This window comes from Symphalangus syndactylus, chromosome 14, assembly GCF_028878055.3.
Source record: "Symphalangus syndactylus isolate Jambi chromosome 14, NHGRI_mSymSyn1-v2.1_pri, whole genome shotgun sequence".
In the NCBI taxonomy this organism is placed as follows: Eukaryota; Metazoa; Chordata; class Mammalia; order Primates; family Hylobatidae; genus Symphalangus; species Symphalangus syndactylus.
The window spans coordinates 39,473,135-39,494,220 of NC_072436.2; positions in this window are offsets into that span (position 1 = coordinate 39,473,135).

A 21,086-nucleotide genomic window follows, 5' to 3' on the forward strand; every position below is an offset into this window, starting at 1 on the left:
AAATGATGACCAGGAACTGCTAAGTTCCCAGCTCCTGTCATGCAGGGTGGATGGGAATTGCCTTAGGAATGAGTGAAAGAAATTAAAGCCTGGTTTGGGGATACAGGTGATAAAATCCTAATAAGTAAGTACATAATTTGGCACTTTTACCCTAAGTGCTGGGAAGTTGAAGACAGACTCAGCTTTGTTTTAGACTAATAATCTGTTAATGCTTTCAATCGGGTGAGCAATACATCAATATGGTCTTGTAGATTTATTTCAAATTGTATTTGTTTCAAATCAAATTGTTCTTTCTTAATCGTACCTCCTCACTGAGGTAGGAGTTTGCGTTTTCCTGGACTCTTAATCTGCAGTCTGTGTGTGTGTGTGTGTGTGTGTGTACTTACACAGCAGTTTTGCTTTTCTGTAAGTGCCATAGCTCTATATATAGTTCTGACTTAGCAATAGGTCACATATCTTTCCATAGTGACTCCACTTCATGCTAACTACTGCAGCAAGTGCCAGAGCGCAGGCATAGAGTTTGCTCATGGGTATCCCACTCTTGTGGTACAGGGAGGTGGAAGATCAGCTTCGACAGACTCTGGAAGACACTGTTGAAGTGGCAGCTCCACTTCACATGGGCCCTGGCAGCACGTAAGAACACCCACCTACCCCCAGCGCTGTCAGACATGAGTGAGCTGGTGTCTGCCTGCTGGGTGAGGAGCAAGTGGTGCTCATTTGAATTTTTCTGTCAATGCAGTAGGATGATCTTTTCAGGCACTGGCGGCATTTGCCTTTTTTTCTGAAAGTTTTTGCTAATTTTTGGTTGAGTATTTTTTCTATTGATGATTAGCTATACATTCTGGACAAAAAAATCTCTTATAAGTTGGAAATACTTTTCCTTCAATCTGTTGCCTTTTTTTCCCAACATTTTATTATGAAAACTTTCAAACATTCAGAAAAGTCAAGAGTTTTACAGAGAACACCCATGCACCCACTACCTAGCTTCTACCTTTAACTTTTACTACCTTTGCATTCTCATGTATTCATCTATTAATCCGGCTTATTTTTTGGTGCATTTCAAAATAAGTTGTAGTCACCAATACTCTTATCCCCAAATACTTCAGCATCATTTAGAGTTCATTAATTTTTTATAATTTTTTTCTCCAAAGATAAAATTTACCTAAAGTAAAACATACAAATCCTATGTGTGCATTTGCTAAATTTTGACGAAGGATACAGCTGTCTCTCAAACCCTTGTCAAGATAAAGAATACTACCGTAACTTCCAGAAAGTGATCTCCTTTCCAGGTAATCCCTCCTTTCCTACCCCCATCGGTAACCTCTGTTCTGAGATTCTTTTCCATCACAAATTAGTCTTACCTCTTCCTGAACTTCATATTAATGGAACCATACAGTATATGGTCTTTTGTGTCGTGTCTGATTTCTTTTGCTCAGAATATGAGATCTGTGTTACAATTATCAGTAATTTCTTCCTTTTTATTACTGAGTAGTAGTCTATTGTGTGAACAAACCATGCTTTGTCTATTGTCTTATTAATGAACACCTGAGTTCTTACCAGTTTGGGGCTATGATGAATAAATCTGCTATGAATACTCTCATACAAAGCATATAAGTCTTTTTTGTGAACATATGTTTTTATTCTGCTGCATGTTTTTTAATTGCTTGTGGTGTACTTTATGTAGAAGTTGTCATCTTAGGTGGCGGGCGCCTATAGTCCCAGCTACTCAGGAGGCTGAGGCAGGAGAATGGTGTGAACCCCGGGGGGCAAAGCCTGCAGTGAGCCGAGATCACGCCACTGCACTCCAGCCTGGATGACACAGTAAGACTCCATCTCAAAAAAAAAAAAAAAAAGAAGTCAGTATTGTCAATCTTGCTTAGGTTTCTGTATTTTGTATCTCGTTTAAGACAACTTCTCTATGACAAAGTTTTAAATATATTTTCTTATGTTTTATTCATATAACCAGTACAGTTTGGGTTTGTTTTTTTCACCTTAATCCACCTGGAATTTATTTTTTTAGTGATCCACAGTATTTAGTTTTTACCCCAAAGACAGCCAACACTGTTGTCTTTTTGTCCACCAGCCTAAATTGATCCTTTGACAATATACCAAAGTCTCATACATATGGTTCTGTATCTCAGCTCTTGCCTTTTTCATTGATCCTTTTGTTTAGTCTACATTATTTTAATTACTAGAGTTTTATCTGTTTTGAATTTCTTGTCTTTATTTTTCAAAATCATCATGGCTCTTTTTACATTGTCTTTTTATGTGCATCTTAGAATTAGTTGAAGCTTTTCAGGAAGTTCTTTGTAATCCTCATTTAGGATTACAGTGACTCTTGATTTAGGGAAGAATTGCCATTTTTCCAGATGTTTTCCAAGATGTATAATATGTTTATCCATCGATTATGTCTGGTTTTGGATGCTTTTAGTACACTTGATTTTTCTTCCTTCAAATCCTGCACATTTGCTATTTGCTTTTTCTGGGAAAGAGGGGAAGATGCCTCACATCCAGCCCTTATCTCCACCAGTTTCCCTTTGTGTGCCTGCCTCCCACTGCCCCTTTCTTTCCTGGCCTGAGGTATCACTGAGGGCAGGCCCGTGGCCTAATGCTTGGCTGATAAAACAGTCTTACCAGCACTTTGACTCTGGAGCGAGCAAGGCAAGGAGGGGCCATTTGGAGGGCAGCATCCTTGAAGCTGCAGGGCATGTTTGTGTTCTTGGCCACAGTAACCCCCAGCCACCAGCACCCCAGGGTCCCATCTCTGAGCTGCCTGTTGGACTATGCAACAGGCGCCCACCCTCCAGCATGTTCTCCTTGTGCTAATTTAGCCAGGGCTGGTTTCTGTCGCTGGCAGCCAAAGCAGTGACTCATTCCTACCTGTCAGAAGGACCGAATACAAAAGTTGCATGAAGTCTCTTTAAACAAGATGAATTAGAAGGTGTGGGGTGATGGACTGATTGTGAAAATCTCCCCTGTTGAGACCAGAATGGGGCTGTGAGGAGATGGGAAATAGCAAGGCAAAAGCTGGTCTCTAATCTTTTTGGGTAACTTCTACGATTTGCTGGGTTTTTTTTCCCGGAAACTCTATCTTTCCTGAGGCAACCCCTAAGTGCTTAGAAAACTGTATTACCGAGGAGAAGATATACTAGAATGTTGAAGGCCTTTTTTTCTGGGCATGTTATAGAATGATTACATGTATTACAGAAAAGGACCCAGGAAGGCATGATTATAATAACCACTCAGGCTCCATAAAGTAGATTTGGGAAGAGTTAGTTCTTACAATAACCACTTATCTAATAGCTAAACAAGATCGAACTTGGCCCACCACTCTTAAAAGACACAATCAAGATGTCGTGTTTCATTGCAGATATCAGAGAGCTTATGCAATCCCATTAAAAATATATTTTAGGTGGTCATTTTCCTAAAATCTTAATCTGAATATTAAGGTCCTACCATATACTAGACATACATGAGAATATCAAAATGCTTAAAACCAGGGCATGGTAAACAGGCCGTGATCTTCAAGGTCTCACAATCAGGAAGCGGAAAGACCACAGTAAAATTCTCTAGTGCAGTTCCCAGGGAAAGAGCCGTTTCAGGAGCTTAGGTGAGAGTGGTGGGCCTACAGCTCCATGGAGCGTCTCAACCACTTCCCCCTCATCTCAGGGTCCTCTATAATGATGCCTATAATGACAGCTAACCGTTAGGCACTTGCTATGTGTGAAGCATGGTTCAAAGCATATCATAATTCATTTTCATCTCAGAACAACAGCCCTTTGAAGCAGCTGCTAGTACCACCCCAACTGTCCAGACAGGAAAACCAAGTCATGAGGTGGTTAAGCCACTTGCCCAGGGGCATCAAGCTCCTCAATGGCAGAGCAAGGATGTGAGGCCAGGCAGTGTGGCTCCGCCAGAGAATGGACGTCTGACCACTCACCTGCTGCCTCGCAGGGCCCATCGGACCAGGAGCAGGAACAGGGGGCTGAGACCAGCTAGCCAGGGTCTGCCCCAGACAGGATGCCTGTCCTGCAGCCTTGCCTCTGCATAGCTGCCAGCATTCTGGGGACTCATGACTCCATGACCTGGTCCAGATCTGCCGTGAGAATGTGCATGCACAGGCCCAGGTCTCACTTGCATCTCCAGCCACCAGGGCATTTCAGCTTCGCCAGTGGCTCTTCTTGCTGTGGGGCCCTAGTCCTGCATGGACTCTTTTGACCTAACTGGAGGGCCTTCTACGGACATGTGGGCTGTCCCAAGAGTCCTTGGTTTTGCCTGAGCCTGCTAATTGCCACACAGACCCCTGACAGGTGTGGCCTCTGTGTGATGGAGTGTGTGGGCCCCCCTCCTGCCCACTGCCCCATCCTCACTCTGCCATTAGGGCGGAGCAGCTCCCCAGGCATTTGTTGGGATTTAAGTCCATTTTAATGGGGGCATCGCAGTGCTAGAGTGATGGAGCAAAGGGGTCAGAAGCCCCCCAAGAGTGGGCTCCCCAGCCAGGAGCCTAGAGTGAGGTTGGGTGGGAAGGAGCTTGTCAGTATCCATCAGGAGCAGAACCCTCCCACACCCATTCATGTCTGGTTCTTGAAATCTTTTCTCTTTAGACCTGGAGCAGGGAATTGTTCTGAACCCAGAGTCTCCCGAGCCCTCAACATCTTACCTCCACCTGCCAGGCACATACTGCCTGTGCCCCTACACTGCACCTGAGCCGCAGCCCCAGCTGGGTGCACATGTTCCTTTTGCTTGTCTCAATCTGATGCACACCTTCCCTAGGGTGCCAGTGGAGAGCAGGGCTTGGGGTTCAGATCTTTGAGTTCCCCATGGACCCCACTTTGCAGCGAAACCTATAGAGGGCAGGCAGGACTGGACTCCACGGGGACTCAGGCAGCCCATCATCCCCAGGAGATGCTGTTTGCTTTTGAAGAGCTGGAGCTCCTCCGATTTTCTTCTTTCCTTTATAAAAAAAAGTATTGAGGTACAAGTACACACAGGGAAGCACACAGCTTGCACAGCCAACTTTACACATTTCTACAGCCAAGGATTGATTTGTCTCCCCAGTGAAGATGCAGAACCTTCCCAATTTTAAGTGAGAATAGCTCGGTGCTGCCTTCCCAGGCTTGCCCCTGACCCTTGCTCTGGGGGCCTGAGCTTGTAACTCCTTCGGGGACAGGCTGGTGATCCAGGCCTCTAACCTCATCATGGGTAGGTCCTCCAAGGGTGCTCAGAGGTCCCTCAAGGCCCTTTTAACGGGAAAGGGAGCTATCTCCACTTATGGAATAGGTTCCGAGGAGTCTCTGACTCAGTCAGAAACTCTTCCCAGTGTTACTTGACCATGACCTTCAGGCCAATATATGTCACTTATTTCTGCCAAGATGCCTGCTACAAAAATCCTTGACCATAGAAGATCTGGTATATTTTCTTAAAAAGTAAATCAATGCTATTACTTTGAATTCTGGACCCTTGAAAGAGGAGAGTGGTGAGTCAAAGCTTCCTCAGGCATTGGATGACACTTTGAAAGGCTTTCTGAAGAGAAAAAAATTGCATTTTCTCTTCAATCAGTGCCTATAGAATCTCTTTCTCATTTAAGTGTTGGTGAAAGGATTCTATTGTCTCTAACCCAAATAGTCTAAAAGACTTGCATTCATTCATGTATTCACTCACTCAGCAAAGCTTCCTTGAGCCTCTATTATGTATCAGGCACAATTCATTCTACATGCTAGGGAATTAGCAAGGACAACCCCCTGACCTCACGGGGCTGATGTTCAGTGGAGGTGGGAGGCATAAGATAACACACAGGGGAACCAGTGAATAAGACAGTGAAAGGTGCAGGAAGTAAACAAGGCAGAGTGTAGTGGACCAGAGAAAGGAAGGCCTCTCCTCTGAGACCTCAGGGTGATCGGGAGCAGCCAGAGAAGAGTGGTCCAGACAGAGCCACTAGAGATGTGAAGCCCAGCACAGCAAGTGGGGAGGAAGGGGCTGCGTTGGGGACATGCGAGGGAGGGAGCCATGGATGGGGGAGATGGGCTTGAGAATTAGGCCAGGCTGCAGGGCGAGGGGGCATGCCCAAGACAGGGCTGACCCTACATTCCCAGGACTGTGGAGGGCTGTTGTCACAGGAGCAACATAATCTGATAGAAACTCCAGATTACAGGAGACCAAGGGGACATGGTGACTGAATGCAATATACTATCTGGAAATTTCCATCACTATAAAAGACATGATTGGGGCAGGTGGTCAAATCTGAAGGAAATATGTAGATGTTAATATTGCATCCCTGTTAATTTCCTGATTTTGATCGCTGAACTCTGGTTGGGTAAGAGGATGTCCTCATTTTTAGGAGATACACACTGAAGTATTTAGGGGCAAAGGGCAACATGTAATTTACTCTCAACGTTCAGGAAAAAATGTGATGTGCTTACATGCGTGTGGGGCAGAATGGGATGGTGGCAGTTGGAAGGGAGAAGGATAAAGCAAAATGTGGCAAAATGGTAACATCTGGGTACTCTGGATAAAGGCTGTAAGAAAAGTGTCTCTACTATTTTGCAAACTTTTTGTGTGTCTGAAATTATTTCAAATAAAAACTTAAAAAATTAAGAGCTGTGCCTGGATTTTGGTCAGGAGCAGAAGTCAGGAGTCCACCTCGGGAGACCTGGGATGTGGACAGAGGGCAGACAGGCTTTGGAGGAAGGGGAGGGAGGACTTCCTGATGTGGAAGGTGAGGGAACAGAAGGAATCAAGGATTCTAAAGGATGATTTGGGTCAGAGCAATTAGCGGGGATGGTGCTTCCTGAGAATAGAAGCAGGAGTGGGAGTGGGATCGGTTGGGGAGGGGCTGGGGTGGAGGAAGAGTGAATGGAGAGTTCTGTTTTGCTGGACCACGAACTCAACTCAGGAGTTATCTAGAAACAAAGGGCTGTCAATTCATTTTAAAGGGCTTTTTTTTAGTTGAGTTTTTGGAAAGAAACTCCAGGAAGGTGGACTCTACCCATTGGCTGCTTGGAGAAAGCCTGGAGCATGAATATTTAGACATTTGCTTTAATGAAGCACTCTCATAAGCCAGAGAACAGGGCCTTGAGCATCTGTTCATGAGAGGTGGATGATGGCCCAGTGGCGCCTATGGAGCATCTATGAACACAGGCCAGACAGGGCACAGGAGGGAGGTCCTCAAGCCTGGAGGATGTTAGACTCCCCCAGGGGCTTTTACAAAATACCCATACCAGAGGCCCACCTCTCTGAGTCTGTGGTGGGGGTGCAGTGTCATATTTTTAAAGGCTCCCTAAATGACTCCAGTGTGCAGCTGGGCTTGGGAGCTGCTGAATGACAGCTTGCTCAAAACTGCCAGGGATGACTCCAGCAGTGATGGGGCAGCCACGGCAGCATCGGGTCCAGCAAGGCTCCCAGGCAGAATGCTCTGAAGGACAGCAATCAGCAAGGTGCTTTCTGTCTGTTTAAATTTCTGTTGTAGTTGCAAAATGATCAATTCTCTTTTCTGTTTCCCTTTGCCAATTTGCCCTGGCACAGGTATCCATGCCTCCAGCCAAATTCAAGGTGAGTGGAGGACAGAGTGGGCTGTAGGGCCCAAGGCCAAGGCCATGGCAGGGTGGAGGTGAGGTGGCCCCAGGTTGTGAGCCTGGGGAGAGCCCAGTCATCATCAGGTGAGTCAGAGCCTTCAACTGACAAACCCAAAGAACTCAGCGAGGTCAGAGACGGGAGGCGGAGCCATAGTGTGGACCCCAGGAGGGCTAGAGGTGGAAGCGAATCTGTGTGTGGCGCAGGCAGCGAACGTGGGTGGATCATGCTGTGCTTCAGCCTGGCCTTCCATAGCTCAGGAGAGTGTGGAGTGTGAGGGGAATCTTATCATCATGGGAAAAGTGTCATCGTCGTCCCCTGAAAAACAAGGACAGGAGGACACACAGGGGCAGGCTCTGAGACAGCACATTCTGGTGTGAGCACTTAGAAGGGAAAATGATGATTTGTGTTGGGGAACAGACCACAATGCACATTGCACTCGATTAGACACCAAGCTCTTCCAGGGGAACTTCCACTTCTGATCGCTCAATACTATGCAGAAATGGCCTCCATAGGAGCCTCCACAGGCACCCCCTTGCCCCCTCCAAGTCCCTTCCAGGGCCAGAGTCTCTGCCCCTGCCCTAGCCAGCAAGACTCAGAACAGTGGCTGCTCCCAGGTAACTCTCAGCCTGATTCCAGGTTCAGTCACCAAACTCTGGGGATGGCCTTCTGATGGCTTATAGGTAAATGCTCTCATCCCTGCCGGAAGATCTTAATATTTTAAATTGTGTCTCTCTGTCTGTGGGGCTGCTAGCATTAGCCAGCGTCCCTCTGACTCAGTGGGATCTAGTGGTGCCTGGCACCTAGTAGGCACTCAACGCACAGTTGTTGGATGGGTGTGTGGCAACTAAATGTCTGATGAGGACTCAGGTAAATCATCTTCTATGAAAGCCCAATCTTTTCTTGGCCTCTTGACCTTCATCATATGTATGTACTGTTTGCCACTTTCTTTCTTTTTTTTCTTTTTTTTTTTTTTTTTGAGACAGAGTGTCTTACTCTGTAGCCCAGGCTGGAGTGCAGTGGTGCGATCTCAGCTCACTGCAATCTCTGCTTCTCGGGTTCAAGCAATTCTCCTGCCTCAGCCTCCTGAGTAGCTGGGATTACAGGCGTGCGCCACCACGCCTGACTAATTTTTGTATTTTTAGTAGAGATGGAGTTTCACCATGTTGGTCAGGCTTGAACTCCTGACCTCATGATCTGCCCACCTTGGCCTCCCAAAGTGCTGGGATTACAGGCGTGAACCACCGCGCCTGGCCTGTTTGCCACTTTCAAAAGAGTGATGAGAACATGGAGCCTATTCAAATGACAGACCTTTTTTAAACAGCAGGTCCAGCCAGCCCTTCGGCAAAATGGCTCTCCCTTTTAGAGGCCCCTTTTTGCCTCCTGGTAGACCCCTCCTCCTTCCTCATTTCACCTGTTTGGGCCCTGGGGCCACTATTTCTCCTCTCCTTTTTAAAAGCTGCTGCCCAGAGCCATAGCACTGCCAGGATTCTGATAAATAAGTTCCCCTGAAGAAAATGACTGATCATGTCTTGATGAACTCACTGTCACTGGCTGCTCTGGGTGGCGTGTGCATTTTGGACAATTTAGTTGCTTCTAAACTTGGTGGCTGGTATAAAACAGAAGTCTTCATGAGTCATAAAAAAAGGACATGCTGGAGAAATAAATGTCAATATTATGGGCTCTTTCATGGAGATTGCCATATGCCGTTTCTTAGAACAACCCAAGCTCACTCCCGCCTAAGGCTGCAGCTGCCCGCTTTTTCTAAATCGCTCCTCTCTATAGCTACAGGGTTGGCCTCTTCAGCAGTCAGGGCTGTGCTTGAATGTTACTTTCCAGTGGTGCCTTCCCTGGTCACCTACTCAATCCCACCTTCAGTCTTATTATCTGGGCAGCAGGCTTTGCGAACACTCTGGGAACCCCAGCTCTAATGTGTGCTAGAACCTAGGATTACTAGACCTGGGAGTGGCTATGGAATGATAGGGAAGGACTCAGGTCCTAATCTCTGGGTGTCCTGTGCTTGGCAAGGCCTGGACTATGTGCTCCATGAGAACAAGGGCTGTGTGAATGCCATCCTCGCATCCCTAGCATTGACACATAGTAGGTGCTCAGGGAATGTCTGTGGCATGACGTAGCTCTTGCTTCCGGAAGAATGTGGCTACCCTAGCAGCCTGGACAAGGTAAAGAAGTACTAAGTTGGGTGGGAATGAGAGAGGCTTCCCATCTCCCTCCAGACCCCTGATAGCATCCCTCTGTGGGACCCCATCATATATGGCCTTTCACAGTGCACCAATGGGCAGCACCCGGATGGAAGTTGCTCAAAACTTCCCTCCAGAGGAAATCAGGCATAAAGTCCTTACCTACCAGCAGGCCAGGGCAGCCCTGGGTCACAGTGGCTGTTTTCCGATGGTGTCTGGGAAGAGGCCTCTGGGAGCTCTTTCTCAATGGAACCAGGCTCTCACAGTCATCACAGGTCATATCCCTGTTGCCTCAACCTGGTCCAACCCACAGGACTGACCTACCTAGCGGGGCTGGGAAGGTTTAGGCAGACAGACAGACAGACAGACTGCCTGAGGTGTGAGGGAGCACATTCACCCCCTGTGACCAAAACCCCATGTGTGGCCAGCGTGGCCGATTGCTCATGGTCTGGGGAGGAGGGATGGCTGGATCCAGAGGTAAAGTCTAACCCATGGAGTCCTAAGCAATGGGAAAGGAGCCCCATGTGGATTAAATAAACATATTCCTGCCTGCAGATCCCCTTTTCTAAATGCGTAAGGCAGATGTACTATCTGAAGGACTTTGGACTCAGTGAGTTGTGACTTATGTAAACAATACCACACTGACTTAAAAATAATCCACAAGGCAGGAAAAAAAACCACTTTCATTGTTATAAAACTGAACTAAGATTACATTTTTTTCTCCTGTAATTGCTTCTCAGGGTCCGTAAATAGACCTTATTATAAAGAGCTGGGGAGGGGAACAGCAAATCAAGATAAAGTACAACCCTTTTTTAGATTATTTATGAGTTTTTTTTTTTTTAGTCTGATTCTGAACCCTTTGAAGAACTGAAGGAATATATAAAGTAAGTTAACGGGTTTCATTCCAAGAAATATCAAATAAAACTCCAGTTTCAGAGAGACAGAACTCTATCAGTGGTGTTCCCAAATGCCAAGAACCTTCTATGTCATATTTTCTGGGACCAAAATTATTTTCCTTAAACCTGCCATGATTTTCAGTTGAAAAATACCCAAAGGGGATGCAAGCCTTGCCCAGAGAGAGCATCCTGAATGTGTGATTCCCATTTCCCACAACTCAGCGAGGGAGGAAGACCCTGACCAAGAGGAGAGCAGTGATCACTGCTTAGCAGAGAGTAGCTTCTCAGGGACTTAGCATTTGAAACCGACAAGACATTGACCTCAGTTGATCAGCCTGAGCCACCTACTCTTCTTGGCTGCCTTTTCCCCATTCCAGCCACTCTCTGTGAGTTTAGTTCCTTTTTTTTTTTTTTTTTTTTTTTTGAGACAAGGTCTCGCTCTATCACCCAGGCTGGAGTGCAGTGGTGTGATCTCAACTCACTGCAGCCTCTGCCTCTCGGGCTCATGCAATACTCCCATCTCAGCCTCCCAAGTAGATTGGACTACAGGCGTGCGCCACCCTGCACAGATAATTTTTTTAAAAAAAATTTTGTAGAGATAGGGTCTCACCCTATTGCCCAGGCTAGTCCTAGAACTCCTGTGCTCAAGCAATCTTCCTGCCTCAACCTCCCAGAGTGCTTGTCTGTGAGTTTAGTTCTGATGACTGAGTCTAGCTGTCCTAAGACACTGAACTGCTGAGCTCCAAAGAGGGCTGGCCTCTCCCCTGCACCTCTGTGCTGGACTTCTTCAGCACCTGTGAAGGGCCCAGCTGAGGCTGTGGCCAGCAAAGGAAGGGGAATCTTCTCCCTCACATGGTCCCACAAGGGACCACAGGAGGTCTGAAGACATGCTGCCCAATTCTCTGATATTATTATGTCTGATGTCGGTGGCCACTCTGGACACTTGCCCTCTCACATTTCATATACACCCATGTATTTGTGCCATCCGCATATCTCTGATGGCTGGTGGCAGTGTCTGACTGCATCCCAACTCTGCTGAGCAAGAGGTACACATAAGACAGTTGTAGCCAGCAGCCCAAAGCAACATTTAGGCCAGAAGAATGCACATGTGTGTGAAGGTCTGTGTGTACTCATGCCCATGTGATGGAGGTTGGGAGGGATGCCTGATATTTACTAGTCACCTTCCTTGTACATGCAGTTTTCATGCAGCTTGTTCGTTAGTGCCCATGTCAGCCTCCAAAGGTGAAGATTATTGAGGCCCAGGCACATGAGGGCTGTTTCAGTCTCCTAGAGCTGCCATCACAAGTCATCACAAATTTAGTGGCTTAAGACAACAAAAATTTATTTGTTCACAGTTTTAGAGACTTGAAATTCACAGTCAAGGTGTCGGCAGGCCATACTCACTCCAAAGGCTGCTTTGTGGCAAGTCCTTCTTTGCCACTTCCAGCTTCTGGTGGGTCCAGGAATTCCTTGGCTTGTGGCTGCATCACTCCAATCTCTTCCTCCATTTTCCCATGGCATTCTCTCCTGTGGTGTGTGTTTGCATGAGTGTGTATGGGGTCATTTTGTTTCTGTGTCCTCTCCTGTTTCTTAAAAGAACACTTGTCATTGAATTTAAGCCCACTAAGACAATCCAAGATGATGTCACCTTAAGATCCTTAACCCAGCACTTGTGGAGGCCGAGGTGGGTGGATCACTTGAGGTCAGGAGTTCGAGACCAGCCTAGCCAACATGGTGAAACCCCATCTCTACTAAAACGACAAAAATTCGCTGAGTATGGTGGCGCATGCCTGTAATCCCAGCTACTCGGGAGGCTGAAGCACAAGAATCACTTGAACCCAGGAGGTGGAGGTTGCAATGAGCTAAGATTGCACCACTAGACTCTAGCCTGGGGGACAAAGTGAGACTCTATATAAAAAAAAAAAGGCCGGGCGTGGTGGCTCACGCTTGTAATCCCAGCACTTTGGGAGGCCAAGGCGGGCAGATCACGAGGTCAGGAGATGGAGACCACGGTGAAACCCCGTCTCTACTAAAAATACAAAAAATTAGCCGGGCATGGTGGCGGGCGCCTGTAGTCCCAGCTACTTGGGAGGCTGAGGCAGAAGAATGGCGTGAACCCAGGAGGCGGAGCTTGCAGTGAGCTGAGATTGTGCCACTGCACTCCAGCCTGGGTGACAGAGCGAGACTCCGTCTCAAAAAAAAAAAAAAAAAAAAAAAATCCTTAACCCCCAAAATGTCACATTTACAGGTTCAGGGTGTTGGATGTGGGGCAGTCTTTCAGGGTGCCACAGTTTAACTCACTACAAAAGGTGACATTTAACACTTATGGCACTGTTTTGGGTGCTTTGCCTGAATTATTTCCATTAGTCTTCAAACAACTTTAAGAGGCATGTGTAAATTATTCCCCCATTTTTACAAGTAAAGATATCAAAGTGCAGAGAGGGGAAGTAAGCCTCCAGGGTCACAAATCTAGAAAGTGGCAGAACCTGGGCAGGGGTGCTCCACAGCCTGCTGTGGCCATGGGTGACTTGCCTGGCTCATAGAGCTGGTCAAAGGCAGCATTGTCACCTCCTGGTCAGAGTCTTCACCTCCACCTCCTGATGTCATCATCATCCCTGGTAGCATTCACATCCAGTCAGACAGACCATGCAGCACCATAGAGGCCATTCCCTCCTGGGCTCCTCAGGTGCCCATTCCTGCAGTCACACCTGGACCATCCCATCCTCAAATCTGGATTCCAAACACCTCTCCCCATCCTCCCAGCCCTGCAGGTCAAGATTCTTCACTGCCTCAGTTTCTTGGCTTCCTTGAGAATTTCAATGCAGTGACTCCCCCTCCTCCCTCTTGAGCCTCTTTCCCAGCTCCTCTTCCTTCCTTCTTCATCCAGCCTCTGCTCCATGGTTCCTCATCATTATTCCAGTGTGAATTTTCTCAGCAACTCTGCTTTTCTGTCCTTTGTCACAGCCCCTTGGCAAAATCCCAACCCTGAATGAACCTTCCCACCCGCCGTCTCCACGCCTGCTCCAGAGCCGTTGCCTGTTCTTGGAGATAATCACACAATAGGTCTGGCCGATTTTGCTCTAAATTCATGATCTTGGCCCATGCACTTGCCCTCAAGACTGCCAGGCAACCCCACCACTCTCTCTAGTAGGCCACTGCCCACTCCCAAATGACAATTTTACTTCTCTTTTTCCTCTCACCTTCCCTTCCACCCTGCTCTCTCCCTCTGGTTCCAAGGGACCCTTCCCCACCATTACTTCCCTCAACTCTCATCTTCCCAGTACCAAAATAGGACCCATCCTGGCTGCTCCTGTCTTCTGCTTCTTCCTGTGCTGATGGAGAAAGTCCCTCCACCTATGCTCTGAATTCATCCTCTCCAGCTCCTTGGGAACTTATTGCTCTCATTGTCCCTCTCTGGTTCTCTCACTAGTCTCTTGGTTTTTCTAGGCAAGTCCAATCAGCACCCAGACATGCTCCTCCCACCTGCAGTTCATCTATCTCCAGCCTCCCTGTTGACAGCTACTTCCCAATCCCTCTATTTTCTTTTAGAGTCAGATTTCTCCAAAGAATATAATTTGTTCACAGTCTCCATCTCTTAACTCCCATGCACTCCTGGACTCACTGAAGGCTTGCTCTGCTCCCCAGCACTGAGACTGCTTGGTCAAGGTCACCAATGACTGCAACTGGCCAGGCCCAGCCCCACCCTTGGACTTCATCTTAGTCCTGTGACAATATTGACCCCTTTTTCTGCAAACTCTTGCCTCTCTGTTCCTACCACATTCTGTTCTCCAGGCTCTCCTCGTTCTTCACTGGCTGGTCCTCCTTTGCAGGTCCTCCTCCTTTTTCTGATTCCTCCTTGGTCTTCCTTAGGCCCTCTTGGGTCCTCTTTCTTCACTTCACAGGTGAATTTGTGAAATTCCATGGATTTAAATACTATTCTTGTGCTGATCATCCCAAATCTATATCCCCAATCTGGACTTCTTCGAGCTTCCTTCTGACTTGCAGATCCTATTGCCTGCTGACATTTCCACTTGGAGATCTCAGATATCTCCAAACTAGCACATTCAGAGCAGACTTTCCATCCTCCCAACTCCACCTTTGCCATTCCAGTAAAGGGTATGACATCCCCACCCCAGGTGACTTGACTCTCTCTTCTTGAATGGGTCCTCTTCTCCCTTTACCTAAACCATCAGTAAGTCTTGCTGGTTTGTGCTCTAAAATGCGTCTTGAATCTATCTCCTAAAATAGCCTGGAAAGCACAGCTCTACCCTCCACCCTCACCTCAGGGTACTCTCCAGAGACACTCCTCTTCCTTCAGTTCCAACCTTGCCTCACCCAAGCCCTTTCCTAGCTTTCCCACTTAACGGTCTTGTACCTGTCATTTTTCTCTTGCCAAGAATGCTCCTCCCTTTTATTTATATAGTAACTATTCTTCCTCCTTGTATATTGCAATTTTAAATGCCGCCCATTCAAAGAGGCGGTCATTCATTAACCTCATCTAAAGTAGGTCCTTTTGGTATTCCTTATCGCAGCCCCTTGGTTATTTTCTTAATTTCCACCATCACAGCTTATTCTCTTTTTGCATGTTTGGCTTCGTTATTGTTGGTATTGACTGTCTGTCTCTCCCTCACTTGCATGTAGGATCCAAGAACACCCAGCTCTTGAACATGAACACATTTTCAAGCTGTAGAACAGTGCCTGGCACACTACAGACGTTGAATCAATGGTCAGATGATTGAACACAGGAAACCAATATTTAAACCACATCGGTCTGACTTCAGAGCCCTGCTGTCTTCTCACACTCCACGTGTCTTCTTTCAGCAGACAGAATTCTGGAGGAGTTCAGGGTAGGAGAGGGCCCTATGGGTGGGAGGGTCAGAGAAGGCTTCCTGGATGAAGAAAGCTGGATTTAGAAAGGGGCAATCCAGCTGTCCGCCATGTCCTGCCTTCTGATCCCACCAGGTCCGGTGCCACTCTGCCCCAATTATGGTGAAATGACATTGAGTCCGACTTGAACTTGCTCCTCACATGCATCTAGCCTATGGAAGAAGAAAACTGATATCAGCTCCTCTGCTGGCATCTTCTTTTCAGCCATTCAGAAGTCTTTCGAGACACCTGCGCCTTCCACTCACTCCCCACCTCTGGCTATCTCCATTCCTTATCACCCTCCAAATCCTGCTGGCTTCAAGACGCAGCCCCAGCCCTCCTCCAGGAGCTATTACCCAGCCCTTCTGCAGACCCTTCACTCCTTATCATCTTGTGTATCAGGACTTTGCTTTTCTTCCCTGCACTGGCATTGCCTTGCTGGCTTCTTAGGGTGAGTTAAGTTGCACTGCAGGAACGAACCAACCCAGCTCTCAGTGGCCAAGTGGTGGGCATGATCAGGGCAAGGGACAAGGCCTCGTACCGCAAGCAGAACCTGGTTTGGTGGGAGTCTCTGCTCCCCATCATCCTCTTTCAAAGATACTGGCTGACAGAGCCTCTGCCATCTGGAGCATTGCCAGGCATCAGGGCAGGAAGAAGGGAATGTGGGAAATTCTGCATCAGCTCTTAGAAGCACTCACCAAGTGCTTCATGCCTCTTCTGCTCACGTTTTACAGGCTAGAGCAATCACATGGCCATGCCTAACCTGAAAGGTGAGGAGAGGTGGGAAGCAGTGAGTGCAATCCTATGATGTGGTCAGAAGCAGCAGCAATAGAAACATTGGTGGATAAGCCTTGTGGCTACCATACCACATTGACGTTCCAAAAAATTGGAGGCTGTGTTACTTGTTATGCTTTCTCTTCACTGCAGTGCTTAGCCTGTAGCTTGGGCAAAGATGCCTAGGACCACCTCCAAGCCTGGCAAAGACTTCCTTTCCTCTAAGAGAGGCTATGATGCAAGAGGTAGTTGAGAATTTTTGAGAATTTTGGCTGAAGTTATCAAAACTCTGGCAGGGCTTTGTATAAAATTTATGGGGGCTGACCTCTCCTTGATCTTTATTTTTGAGTCTCAAACCCCTTTTCTTTTTCTGTTAGTATTCAACCCCCTCCACCTTCACCCCCATCTTCTAGGTCTCTCTAGAACCATCCCTGGTTCAAATGTTCAGGTTGAACAATCTTCTGCCTGACCCGGAGAACACAAAGCGACTCCTTTCCATTGGCTGTAATGTGTAAACGCTGAGCACTTCTCAAAGGCCGAACGCTGAGTTCAATGCTCTCTCAGATCATTGGATTAATTATTGTCACAAATCAGCTGGTGGAAGCTCCATTGTTCAGGGGATTTCACAGAGGAGGACTCTAAGGTTTAACAACTGATCCGAGGCGTTTGGCTGGTGGGCAGTGTCTCTGGGCACCTCCCTAGCTGACTCTCCTATGCCACCTGCCTCGTGACTGGGCACATGGCCAAAGGGGTGAGTGGGTGCCAAAAGTCGATCTTCAAGCGTGTCACCCGCTCCCTGGGGAACTAAGTGTTCTGTGTGGGGGCTGAAGTGCAGAGATAATGGTGGAATTTACCTCTCAAGACTGCAGGGCTAAGTGTGACTTTTGTTTGATAAGCTTGGGTTTTATGTCTTTAGGAGCAAACAAACAAACCATAAAGTGGCAGTCTGTTGGAGTGAGTCCCAGCTGAGCTTGCAGGAAGGGAGAGGCTCTGGGCTCTGCCCCTGGGGAAGAGTGAGAGAGGCAGGCACAGTGCGGGTGGAGGAGACTCATAGAGCTTCCCTTTCCTCATGTAAAAAGTAAATCAGATTCTATGGTAATAACCCAAAGCTCACTTAAAAGGCTTATTAATGAGGAAAACAATAGCAGTAAGAACAATGGCTATATTACACTGATGCCATGTGCCAGACAAGATACTGAGAACTTTCTATGTATCATCTTTTTGAATTATCCCATTTTAGATATGAGGAAAGTGAGGCTTAGTTTAAAGTGTGCCCAAGCACTCATACAATGAGTGAGTGACGGAGCTAGGTTAGAAGCCCAGCAAGATGTCCAGGCCCTGCGCCCAGCCACTAAGCTTTACTGTGGAATGTTGACAGTGATGATGTAAGAGGGGGTGGCGCTGATAAAGATGGCCATGATGATGATGATCATGACTCCAAACTCTTTGCTAACTAGTTACTCCATTCTTAGCCTCTTCCAGAAGTGCAAGCCTCCCCTGGCTGCCCAGTCATAGGGGATAAGTAGCTTTACTTGTAGGGAAGAGGTACCAGGTGAGCATGAGCACTCCTTTACCTGTTCAGTTCCATTTCCAGGGAACACTGTGCAGCGCCAGCCTGAGAGGCCTCCCGTGCAGACGTGCTGAAGGAAGACACTTCCCAGGGCCGTGTTGATGCAAACTCTGTGGAGCACAGCTCCCCCTGCCTTGAGGCGTTTTCCTGGCCCTAGGCTCTGGCCAACCTTTTCCCTCCAACCTAGCATGGTTCCCTCTGCTTCATCTCATCTGCCCAGCCTGGAATGCGCTGCCTTGACCTTTATACCTGCTTAATTAGGGCCCAGCTCAAGAACATGTGGTTGGTTGCTTTGTTCTTCCATTCGTTCATTCATCCATTCATATTTTTCAATCATGTTTACAAATCTCCTGCAATGTGTTAAGTATGTGTGGTGTAGAGGGATGAGCATGTGTTGGGGAGGCCAGACATAGGTTCGATCCTGTCCCTTCTCAGCCATGTGACTGAGCAAGTTGCTCCCTGAGCTTCAGTTTTCCCCGCTTTAAAATGTGGATCATCAGTGAGACTGTGTGAGCCCGGAGAACCATAAGCACTAACTTTCTCCCACAAGTCCCCTCGGTCACCCCCTCTCACACCCTCTCTGCATCCCTAGCTCCCCCTGGCCACTGCTTGAGTGGGAGCACGCTAATTCAGCAAGTCAATCAATGATCACAAGGAAGATGCCAGGGCCCAGGGCTGGTCTTCTCTTAACTGTAGCATTAAGACCATGACTACATTCAAGGCAAAGTCTCAACAAGAGCTGGTTGGCTCCCCAGACCACTGTGCAGTTCCATGGAACACAGGCCTTCCTTGGTGTCCAGATCAGAGTTGGGGGAGGTATGCAGGCCTTCAGGTCTTAAGGGCCATCCTGCTGAAGACTTGTCAAGAGAACGGAGCACAGCTCCCTCCTGCTCCCATCTGAGCCAGCCTAGGCAGGGCCAGCACTTGGTGATGATGACATGTCCCAGTCAGGTGCCTGACTGGTGAGGGAGCCTGGTCTCCCTCTATGTTCCAGTAGAGACTCCATGTTCATCCTGATGGAGACCGGCCCTCTGAGGGGAGGGGAGCCCACCTTGAAGGCCCTGCCCTTGGCCTGGAAGAGCCTTTTCTCCTTAGGGGCTGACTCAACCTCATGAGGATGGACAAGCTTCTCAGGAAGGCACTCCGACCACCAAGACTGAAACCCTCCTTCCTCCCATCGTTCTCATTTACATTGGATGCAGTGGTCACCCATTGCCCAGTCTTTCTAATATGCCTGGCCTCTCCTCTGTGTTAGCCATGCAGGACAAATGCAAAGGGCAGCTAAGAACCTAATTAAAAAAGCCCGCAGGCAAAAGGGCACTGGGTGGAGAAACCAATGCCTGGTCCCTCTGAGGATGCACTTACATCATCTGAGAATTTCTTCCCAAGTGAGAGAGGAAGAGACAGGGCTACAAAGGAAGGGAGGAAGAAAAAGGAAAGCTCATGACAGGGAGAGACTGAGAAAGGGACAAAGTAGGCCCTGCGGGTGCAGCCCAAACCGGCCTACCTGGACTTTGATGACAGAGCCGAGGATTTGCCTTTTGCTCAAAGGAAGGGAGGGGGCTTCAGGGCTGCTCTGGGGCTGCAGAGTCAGAGCCCAACCTCTAGCGGGTCCCCCAGCCCGGGAGGCAGAGTGTGCAGCCAGGGCAGCCTCTGGACACCATCAAATCGCACACAAAAACCTGGGGCCTCCATGGGAACTGCAGATTATACAGAGTGTGTGGGTAGGAGGGTAGGGGATTTAAATTTTATTCTTTCTTCCTCCTTCCTTGAAAACTCTGACCACTAAAAGTAAAAACATACACACAGATACTCACTCACACACTCACTCACCCATGCACATACCTCTTCAATGCCTGGGCTATTCCATCTTTGTCAAAAAGAACCAAGATGTTATCTGTGAGGCATTGAACTTAGACAAGACCAAACCTACGTCCTATCTCCTTGCAAAAAAAAAAAAAAAAAAAAAAAAAAAAAATTGCGTTTACTTTTCTTCCAAATCCAACAAAAATGAATTTAAAATGTTAGAAATAGTTACTGAGCTTCTAGAAATTGTTATAGTACTGAAAGTGAGGAAATTAATTGTTACCTGGCCCAGGCACTTCACTTTCTCCTAAGCCCCAATTAAAATGGATTTTTCTCTTCTAGTGATCTATTGATGTATAATGAGCCATCTACAACTTAGTAGCTTAAACCATAACACCAATCCTTTTTTATTAGCTCTCATAGTTCTGGGGGCTGACTGAGCTCAGAAGGGCTACTCACGGTCCTTTTTGTAGTTGTGGTCAGGCTAGGCTGGAGTCACCTGAAGGCTTCTGTACTGACAGGGATGGCGGTGGATGGTGGTTGCTGGTGGTTGATGTTGTCTGTTGGTGGGCTCTCAGCTGGTGCTGTTGGCTGGAACACCTCCATGTGGTCTCTCCGTGTGGCCTGAGCTACCTCACAGCATGCTGTCTGGGTTCCAAATGGGAGTGTTCCAATAAGACCAGGAGGAAGCTGCATTGCCTTTCATAACTTGGCCTCAGAAGTCACAGAATGTCACTTCTGCCATAGTTGCAGGTCCACCCAGATTCAAGGATGGACAATAAACCCCACCTCTTTTTGGGAGGAGTGAGAAGACCATTTGGGATAGGAGATCTTATTGCAGTCATCTTGGCTGATACATTTTCTCCATGTTTTTAAGTATGGAGGTGGTATTCTTTTTAAAAATTATCATCCTCATTATCACCATTGCACCAATGTACATGGGTCATGGGCTCCCCAGGCCAGCCCTACCCTTTGCAAACCTGTTCTGACTTCCAGCTCACTAACTTGTCCCCCTCCAGCCCAGGCCCCAGGGCATTCAACCCAGATCTCAGAGGCCTGTGCCCTCCTGCCTTGGGTCCCACAGTGCAGGCCTCCAATATTGTCACTGTCGTCCTCATTCCACTCTTCCACTTCGATCATCACACACAGTGAAAATTGCTTACAGTCTGCAGAGTTGGGTATGAATCTCAGCTCTGCATTTACTCCTTAGCATCCTTCTTCATCGAATGGAGATGAAAATCTCTTCCCCTCAGGACCTCCAGGTAGGTGAAATGAATGGTGGCAAATCACTCAGCATATGGAGAGTGTCTAACATTGATGGCCAAACTGGCCAATCTCCCTCCCACTTTGTAAAGCAGACCAGGCAGCCTTTATTATTATCATCACATGCATTTTATGCATGAGGCA